Genomic DNA, 10,971 nt, shown 5'->3' on the forward strand with positions numbered 1-10,971 from the left:
ATCCCATGAGCTGACATGGGATCAAGAGGTCAAACTAATGGTAATATCGTAGCTCCCACTTAATTCAAGAATCAAGTAAAACCTGACAAACGCCATCGTTGTCAACTTGACCTGTTCGCCATCTTCTAAGTCAAAATCCACGTTGCATCTTTATCTTTAATCTTCATCTTATTACATTTATTTAAAATTGAAAAGTACAACTAATCTAATACTTTTACAATTTAGAATAAACTTAAATACAATACTATGAAAATGTAAAAATAAATATAATACAACTTTGACTTCAAAATGGTCTTTCTAATAAAATAAATAATCAACATGACATAATATTGCCGTAATCAACAATCACAACCTTCACATAGGTCGGGGCATTACGGGCTATGTATGCAATCACAATTTTAATAACTACATTATTAAAACCTATATATGGCTTGTCCATTGTTACAATGCATGTGTATAACCATGAAATACAACAATCAACAATTATAATAAATATTCAAGCCATAACAATTAAATTTACAATCTAAAATAGTGATATTCTTTCAATCATATTTGTGCATCATGAGGTTAAGTCTAAATCAACCGCGTTGACTTTAAAAACCAAAAAGGTTTCGACTTTCACCAATACACCACAAAGTTATATCTAAAGAATAATCATCCGACAATTAAAACGGTGTAAAAGCGGCTCGGATACCACTGATGAAAAATTGTGTGTACTTTTAAATCAGATTAACGCAGCGGATAGTTAAAATAATAATCTTTTATTATTTTATGAACAAAATTTTACAAGATTAAATATTCACTTATTTAATGAAACATGCACACGATTAATCTTTCCAAGAATCCAGTTACACCACTAATAATTGTCAAAATATGTAATTCACAAAGTGAGTAAACGATATACCTTTCTTGAAGAAACTGATTGAAGGTGAGAAACCTACGATCAAAAATATGACCGTCTCTTAGGATAGTCCACACTACACTTCAAACGACCGTCAATGGATGCTAGTCCAAACCCAAGTAACTTATTAATCAACCTTTGATTAATTAAACAAATAGCTAATCGATAAACTCCTTATGTGTTTTTGTTATACAAAAGGGATCAAAGAAAATATAAGATACTTCTTTTCTTTCGTAACTTTCTCCAAACAAAAATATGAGCATATTTATAATGGAGAGTAAAACATGTGAACCAACTTAAAATATTATTTGTGATACGCGTTTTAAAACAAACAAGATTCACGGTTCTTGTATATCATTAAAATAAACCATCAAATCAATTCACAAGTTCAATATGTTGATTGTCTGTAATTTGATTTAGTTTTAAAAAGTCGTATTTTTCAAATACTTTAGGAGTATGTTATGTAACTTATAATTAATAATTTTTATCATGTCACTTTCATGAAAATAGTAAATTAATTAATTTCGTTTCATTTACTATTCATATGAATAGTAAATGAATTAATATCTATTCCAAATAATTAAAATATTTAATTTGTTACTTGAGTAATATATATACATCATATATATTTTATTTGACGTCTCGGTGTATATTTGTGTGACCCCGAAGGCTAAAATGAACTTAACCATATAGTTATACGTTGTACCTTGCACATTAATCCTACATGTTGCTCGTATTAATTATTGATTCCTTGATTAATTACTACTATTACCGTCAATATTTCTGTTAAAATTTGAGAATGCTCTGTGTTGGGCACATGAATATCAGTAACCAAAAAAAGGTTCAAGATGTTAGCTTTAGTCATATTCAGTCTTATATTGCTCGAGTGTGGCACATTCTACATTTTGTCTCCTTTTTATAAGCATATGGTAGAATCTTTCTTATAACTACTTCACATCTAAAAAACATAACCTTGGTTTCTCCCAATTCTAAATTCCAACCTTCTTTTTATACTTCATTCACTCGTATGTGTTGCTAACTTTTTTCTTCCTCGGCTTCTAAACATGTTTTTATTCGCACGGTATCCACTACGCATCTTGACTACAGTCATAGTAGTTTGCTATATGTTCTGCATGTAATAGTTCCATCCGCTGATAATGCTTTTTGATTTGTTAGTCTTCTTATTGTCATTTATGAGTTATCTCTTAACATTGTTTTCTTGTTTACGTGATTATATCGTTTCTTTCAATTCACATTACAGGTTTCGTCTGTATTTGGGCAAAAGCCTGCATTTGGTGGCTTTGGATCCACTACTCCGTCTAGTCCTTTTGGAATCTCGTTGCAACAATCGCAACCTGCTTTTGGAAGCAGTGTATTTGGCTCGTCACTATTTGGAGCTTCAAGTCAACCAACTTTTGGATCTACATCGACACCAACATTTGGTAACACAGGCTCTGCGTTTGGCGTTTCTAGCTTGTCTCTTTTTGGATAAGTCTTCTGATTTCATCCTTTGATTAGGGTCATAGTCTAATATTTTGGTTCTATTTGCGGGATCCCAAGGAAGATCATCTATAATTGTCTTTGGCATCGATGAAGTAGAGCTAGGTTTTGAAAATTTGTTCAAATCATTCGCATTTGAAGGTCCTTCCTCATTAGGTGATATTTTCTTTTAAAAAAATCCTTCTAGTGTCCCTTTCATATCTATATTATCATTAAATTATTAATAGCAATTAAGTAGAATGTACAAATATAAAAAATAAACAACACATTATAAACTATAAATCAATACATATTAACATAATAGCAAATTGATAGTGTAGTCAATAGATATAGATATTAACATAATAGCAAAATTGATAGTGGCTTGCAATTTGCAAAACAATCTGTCAACATATAAAATTAAGAGAGAAAATATAAAATTAAAATTGCATAATTAAATATTTATAAAAGTATCAAACCTTACACAATTGGCCAATATCACATTAGCACAATGAGTTTTGAGTTTGAGCTCTAAACTTTTGATTCTTCTCGAGGGACGACTCTCTCTTGATGAGGGCTACCAAACTTTTTTTAGTTTTCAAATAAAAAAATTAAACCTAAAAGAAAAAGGAGATAAGGTACTAGTAACTCACCTACCGTATATCATATTCTTTTTGTTTAAAAATTAAGTTTAAAAAGCTTAGCAAAAAAATTAAGCTTAAAGCTTGTTGGGTTGGGCTAATAAATAAAGGTTGGGGTCCTTATGTGTTTGGGATGGGGTCCCTTGTATATTGGCCAAAACTTTTACAAACAATTCCTTGTTGGACTCATGAGTTGAGTGGGGGCCCAGGCCACCACAACTGTCACTACAACAAAGTAATCAATTCCTCACGCATTTTTGTTCACACTTCATGAAAGCGTGAAAGTATAATTATGAATGCTCACAATTACAGGTGCGTTCAATTGTTTACACATTTACAAATATGAAAATACATGTTTTGGTAAAAAGAGTTCATATTTATGAACGTGAATAAAATTGTCACTTTTAGAATTGTGAGTAATGAAACGTAAGGCTTTCCCATATCTAACTCACATTTTCAAATGTGAGTAAGATTTATAAATTTTCACTTTTATAGGTGTGAGTATGTATTTGTAAATTTTCACAATCTTAAATGTATGTAAATATTGCATAATATCACACTCGAAAGTGCATAATATCACACTCGAAAGTAGGAATGGCGATGGATCGGATATGGATCGGGTGATGCCATATCCACATCCATATCCATTTAATTTTTGTTCATCCATATCCATATCCATATCCATATCCATTTAATTTTTGTTCATCCATCCATATTCATATCCGTTGGATTAAGCGGGTTAATGGATATCCGTTGGATATTAAATGAAACGTTAATCTAACGAAAATTTTGACAATTTTATATAGAGCATAACACATGTAAATATTTAATCTTAATATTATTGGTTTCTTACTAAGGTTTGGATGTAATTTGTCTTCGATTTTGACTTAATTGAACAAAATGCGTTATAATATAAGTAAATATACGTTTAAACTAATATAAATGTGTTACTTTAAGTGTTGTTATTAACAAATTAATAATTGTGTCGATCATAACCCTTATTTTTGTTAATAAATTAAGAGTTTGTATGTTATATGTATATGTATATCGATATGTAGATGTTTATAAATATATTTTAGCACGTTTATATCAATATATAAATGTATTTCGGGTGGTAATGGATATATCCATAGATGACATATTGTCATCCATATCCGATCCACGAAATATTTAGATCATCCATATCCATATTCATATCCATATCCATATCCATTAATCGTCCATTTACATCATCCATATCCATTATAAATGAATCGGATCGGGTGGCATGTAACATCCATTGCCATCCCTACTCGAAAGTGTGAGTAATACTTTCACAATCCTCACGCTTGTACACGTGTAAATTGTGTAGTCCTTACAATACAAATACAAACCGGAAAGATCTAAAAAGTAAAAACCAATCAGTTTTCACGTGAATAACAAATCCAAAACTTTATAACAGTTCAATCATTCTTCTCCCCTAAATTTCTAGGGTTTCACTTTCACAAATATGAAACTCCATATGTTCTCTCGTATCAAACCCTAAGTTTCCTAATTTTTCGTTATCCAACATCCGATTGAAGAACTGCTACAGAGCTCACATCGCGTGGCAGCTAAGTCAATCAAATTGTTCGTTGTTTTTATAGTTCAAATAAAAAAACGTATATTGTTAATCATGAAAATTATCATTAATTGACAATATATTGTCGACTTCAAGCATCCGATCAAGTTTTGATACTTTCACTGAGTGAACTACTATCGGCGCTCCCCAACATGATAGTTTTCTCTGGCGAATTAAGGGTAGGTTAAACCCTAACTTTTGTTTTTCATTCAATACATAAATTGAGAATGTGTTACAAGCTATCAATGTCATAAACATTGAGAACATATTAGGCTGTGAATACTTTAAGTTTGTGATTGAATGGATCACTTTTATGTATTAAATCATGTTTCAGTAACCGTTTGAAATTTGCGATTTATTGAAATCAGTGTAGATTATATGGTGGTGATGATGTAATCAATCACAATTTTGTAAAAATCTTTACGTGAGGGATTATGCACTTAATTATGGACCCTAAACTATAGCTTTAATTTGTAATTGAATGCTTTAATTTTGTAGGGAACTTGCTGTATATTCACATTCTTGAATATGTCATTTCTGTTGATTGATAATGTTTTGTTTCTATTCAATGCTTTCAAAAGTGGATCTATCTTGTTGGATCATATAGTTGTTAGGGCACCTAGCTTGGCAGGTGCAGTATGCTGGTAGCTAACTGGCAGAACAACATAGTAATTCATTATTGGTTTTTATTTTGCAGATTAATTTGTACCATGACATGATGGACAAAGAAGGTATTAATGGTGAAAAACAGCCCATTAAGGCATATAAAGTTGCCCATGAGGAAATCGATAGTTACACTAATGAACAAATAATCTGATGAAGTCTCTCCAGTTTCATGAACAGGGTAAGATTTGCTAACTCGTGTGTAAATGATAATCCATGCTTTGTTTATCTCCATCCAACTTTCGTGGATATGATGATCCATGCTTAGGTTCAGTGTTGTAAAAAACCTGATTACTCGCCGATTAATCTCCGATTAATCATTTTTAAGAGCAATCTGTTTCGATTTCTGAAAATCCGTTTAATTAAATGGTCAACGTCAATTGTTGGGTCAAAATCGAATTTGGTAATCAAAGTCGGTCAAAGTCAAAAATAGTTAACATTTTAACATGAATTTAAACTATAACTTTATAGTTTTTGAGCAAAATGAATAATTTTAGACAATTATGTTGAAGTTTATTTTTATATTTATGATTTTTTTATATATTTACACATATAATTTTTAAAATTTAATATTTAAATGTATACAGTACAATCCGATTAATCCTCGATTAATCCCCGAATTACCGATTAATCCTTCTAAAGTCCCGACCGATTAATCCCCGAATAGCGAATTTTGCAACCTTGCTTAGGTTGATGCTTTTTTAAGAAAGAATTTGATGTTGTAGATGTAAAGATTGGTGCTCGTTTGCAAGTACCTGACAGATCAGTAGTTATTTTTCATTTTTGCTTTACTTATTTTTATTTCAATGTTATAGTCAAAGACACGAACTTAAATGAAACTGCCCTCTGCAAAGTGTGTTATAAGGTTCCCACACCTGGTAGGCTGGTATCATGTATCAAGTATCAGACTAGTTACAGTGGGCTATAAATGGATCCAACCGTGTTTTATAATGACATAAGGGAGGAAAAATGTACTACGTAGTATTAACCAAAAATGATTGAAATTGTAGTTTCTTAGCGTCACCGTTGTAGTATAATTGCAGAGATTATGATGTAAAAAGTATGCAATCGAACATCTGTGGGTTCTTTTATAATGTGCACATAATGAATGATTTATGTAACATTTCCCTTTTGATAATAATCATAATATTACACATTTTCCTTATGCGCACATTATTGTTGGATACCAGAGATGAAGATGTTGATGGAGATCCAAATATGTGTATGAACTTGCTTACGGTTGCTGGCACGGTAATTCTGCCTTTCCTGATGAATTACTAAAGCAAGGTTTGATAAGTGACTCAAATGGACGAACTCTTATGGTAATCTACTTATCGTTTTACATTAAAAATCTTTATAAATCTACCTCTTCATAATAGAAGGAGGTTATTATATGTGATCATGTTTATTTTGCTCTCAATAGCACATAAAAGCATAACAGTCCAACTTGCTGCAACAATCACAACCTCGGCTAAGATCTCTATGCACCCGTACATTTCAAGAGACGACTGTTTCTACATTGACACACTTAGCTACATCCGCACGCAAAAGGAATGTGGTTATTTTTGAGGCTTTCCCATCAAACCATCATTAGGCATTGCCGACCCGTTTACATATGGTGAGCTCATATGCATAACATCAAAGAGAAATGATGTAACAATTATGAAGGCCCTTTGCAGATTTGTATATTGTAGTATTTGTTCGAAAATACTTCTCTAACACATTTTGTTGATGCTGATCTTCAGATGCTCATGAAGTATTCTTCTTTTTTGTTACTCATGTTGTTATGTACTTTAATTGGTCAATAAGATGTGAAACATTATTTTACATTAGTCACTTTTTTGAGATGTTTGTTTCTCCAAGGATTATTTTATATTATATTATTAGTTATAGTTATTATAATTATTATAATTAAAATTAATTACTCCGTAGATTTTACACCTAGATATGGAGTAATATATTATTTTATTATTATCATCTATTTTCCAAATATAGTTGTTTGTCCACGCGTATTAGTGTGTATATTTGAGTTACTTGTTGTCATTTGTTCACGCCTTTGGGTGTGTAGTGACTTGTTTCCATTTGTTCACGTTTTTGGGTCAAAATGTGTAAGTTGGCAGGGACACGCTAACAAGGCGAAAGAGACCTGTGCCGGCAAAGTACCTCCTCCCAGTACCCACAGTGACGGCAAGGCGAAGGAAGGTTCACACTTCAAGTTGTAGAAATTCATCAAATGCCTTCACACTGACAAGTATGTAGATCTTTGATTAAAATTTGTTACGGGCATTTTCCACACATCTCATGGAAACGTGAACTTTGATATTCTACACACATGAAAACGTGTATATATGACTTAAAAAATGTGTACAATCAACTATTTTGTTGTAGTGTGTCAACTATACATGTAAGTCCGCCCCTGACTCCAGCCTTTAATTTAGGGAAGTTAGAAGAAGCTAATGAATTTACAAAAAGACGAGAGATTTCTGGGTATATTACATATATTACAGAAAGGTATGTTATATTTGTTTCTTATTTCGTGCAACTTCTCTAACATTTTCTCCCTCTTTTTAAAATCATGTTGACCAAAATCTGACCATGTGGAAGTTGACTTCTTTTTGTATTGAGTTTCAGGCTAGAAAGACCTAGTTTGGAGTTGGTCATACCTTTAGCTGACATGATACTTGGGCTTTTAACTAGAAAGGTACGGTAACAAGTACATTGTTACATGTTACATTTTTTTTCCTCCTAATATTTTCCATAGACCTTATTAAGTTCTTGTGAGTTGTGATATCAATTTCTTACATCGAATATGTAATCATGTTACTTAACACAGATAGTGTTTGTAATCATCTAAAATATACATTTGATAGGCAGCAGGAAATGAAGCATATAAAGCCGGAAAGTATGAAGATGCAGTTGAACATTACACTTCTGCCTTATCATGCAGATTGAGTCACGCCCTTTTGCAGCAATATGTTATTGTAACCGTGCTGCAGCATACAAAGCTTTGGGTCAAGTTGTAGATGCCATTGCAGATTACAGCTTAGCTTTAGCTCTTGATCCAACCTATTACAAGGTTTGATAACACATGCACAACTCTTCCTGGTTTTAAAGTTTTCATACAATAGGCCTTTGTTCTATTTACCACAAGCATTGTATATTTTAGCATATGCTCTCACCTTCCATATAAATGCAACTTAAGATGTCACATATTGTAAAAATATGTGGATCAGTTACCTTTATTGCAACTAATAGTTATGGGGTCGAAGGATGATAACATGAACATGTTGCCGTATTGCCTCACCCACCCATCTTGCCTTCTCTAGTCTTAATGGTTTAGCAAATGTTTTACTTTTTTTCTTTCTCATGGTCATATTTGACAATTTAAAATTTGATTTAATTTAATGCAGGCAATATCCAGACGTGCAAGCTTATATGAAATGATTAGAGACTATGAACTAGCGGCTATCGATCTTCGAAGATTGGTATCTCTTTTGACAACATCACATATGGAAGAAAAGGGCCTTCTTTCTGGATCAAGTGGTGTAAATGAGCTAATAAGGAAAACTCAACTCTGGCTTAATAACTTTGAAATGGAATCTAGAAAAAAAAATTCCTTTAAATATGTATCTCATTTTGTAGGTTCGTATTTTTTGTTAAATTCATGATTTTAAGAGGGAATCTTTTTTCTGTATTGAATGATGATTTGGTTCATACACATTACAAGGGTGTTAAATCAACTGCTGCTGTATCAGAAATCAAGAAGGCGTATCGAAAAGCTGCACTGAAACATCATCATGATAAGGTTATTATATTCAACTTCCTAATTCGGGTTTGGTCAAAACAGTTGATTTCTTGATACTGGGTCAGATTGAGTTGATGGGGAAACGTTTTTTCAAATTTTCTGACAAACCTTTGTAATATGATTTCAAGTTGATTTAATATTTCCAGATCTAGGTTTTTAATATATAAAATTAAATTGAGAGCTTTTATGTATTAAAGTTACTCTTAGGGAACCTTTCGACCCATTGACTCATTTTGGTTAATCCGCCTTATTATTCAGTTAAAGAGAGAAACATAACTAATTCTACACATTCATGAGTAACTGGTTCAAATTGCTAACTTCTCGAATGATTCTGACGTAGCCTATTTTTGGTAATATAGGCGGCCCAGTCAGTGAGAAGTGATAATGGAATGTGGAAGGAAATAGCTGAAAATGTTTACAAAGACTCTGATACGTTTTTTAAAATAATTGGTGTAGGATCGTGTAAACATGATTAAACGATCTTAGATTCAATAACGAGTGCGGAAAATCTCTTTATTGGGTTTTATACTCAAAACTCAATGAAAACCTTTGATCTTAATTATAAAATTGACTTAGATATGCTAAAGATCGACTATATTGAATGCTAGAACACCAGAGAATCGGATTGTACGTGTAGAATAGGTTAGGATACGTAACCCTAACATTGAACCCGAAATACCCATTAAATACACACAGCACGATGCAACCTTGCGGTTGAACCTTGCAACCGTGCGGTTGCCTGTCTAACCGTACGGTTGCATCTTGCAACCGTGCGGTTGCATACCAACAGAGAAAGTTAAACGATTAAGCTTATCAACATGATCATAATGAACTCGGGGACTAAATATGCACCAACAAACTCCCCCTAGGACCCAGTTCATTATCTAAAATCACAAAATATACTTTCCCTGCAAAACAACCAATCACACATTCAAACACATTCAATAACTAGAGAATTAAAACGTTAAAATCAAGTTATTACAACCAAATCGAACTAAATCCACAAGAAAACATTCAAGTTCACAGTCCATGAAAACAAAAGCATAAGATAGACATTAAGCATGGATATCATAAGCATAATAAGATAAACTAGTCATATATTACGTAAATTTAAACATCCCAGTCCATAGAGTTCATATCATACATACCATCGAACGATAATCCAAAAGATAGTCACCAATATTATATATTATCAAAGTTTCACTAAAAGATCACCAAAAGACAATCAACACCATACAAACAATTAAGCTGCATACAAAACCTCAGCTTCCACCTCTTCCACATCTGTTGGATGCACCAACTCATCATCATCATCAAAGAAACTGTTTAACAGAAAACCATATGGCAAACCTCGATCAGCAGACTCAGGCAGCCCTACCATTCTTTTTGCTACAACATAAGCAAAGTTGAAGGGAATTTGACTAATCAAACACATTAACATCAGAACCTCAGTCACAGTCAGCTCTAAATCATCCTCATCTCTAAACATAACATTTCTCTTGATGATTCTCATCATCTGTCTGTATTCGTCCATAATGTTTTCCTCCCTGATGATTAATGGTCCCCTTCTTAGCCACTTGAACCCAGATTTACACAAGCCAGAGACAAAACCAAATGAAGAAAACAGGTTTCCTGTTGCAGAACTTCTTGGGGCAGTGTTTATATCCTTGCTCATGCTAAAGAACTTAAAATCACGATCAGGTATATCTAGTATCTCAGCAAACTCTTCTAGAGTCCAATCATAGGGATACCCAAACATATTCAAATGAATACATTTTACCTTTCGCTCATTAAACTCATAATTGGCATAGAACTCTCTGATAAGCTTAGGATAATAAGTCCTATCTCTATTCAGAAAAGCTCCAGCACTTATCCCTATCCA

General features: G+C 32.6%; 1 pseudogene; it reads left to right on the forward strand.

The window, feature by feature from the left end:
• The first annotated feature begins 4,410 nt into the window (after positions 1–4,410).
• LOC139844368 (dnaJ homolog subfamily C member 7 homolog) lies at positions 4,411–9,248 on the forward strand (annotated as a pseudogene).
• Positions 9,249–10,971: the final 1,723 nt, after the last annotated feature.

Source organism: Rutidosis leptorrhynchoides, chromosome 4, assembly GCF_046630445.1.
Source record: "Rutidosis leptorrhynchoides isolate AG116_Rl617_1_P2 chromosome 4, CSIRO_AGI_Rlap_v1, whole genome shotgun sequence".
Classification (NCBI taxonomy): domain Eukaryota; kingdom Viridiplantae; phylum Streptophyta; class Magnoliopsida; order Asterales; family Asteraceae; genus Rutidosis; species Rutidosis leptorrhynchoides.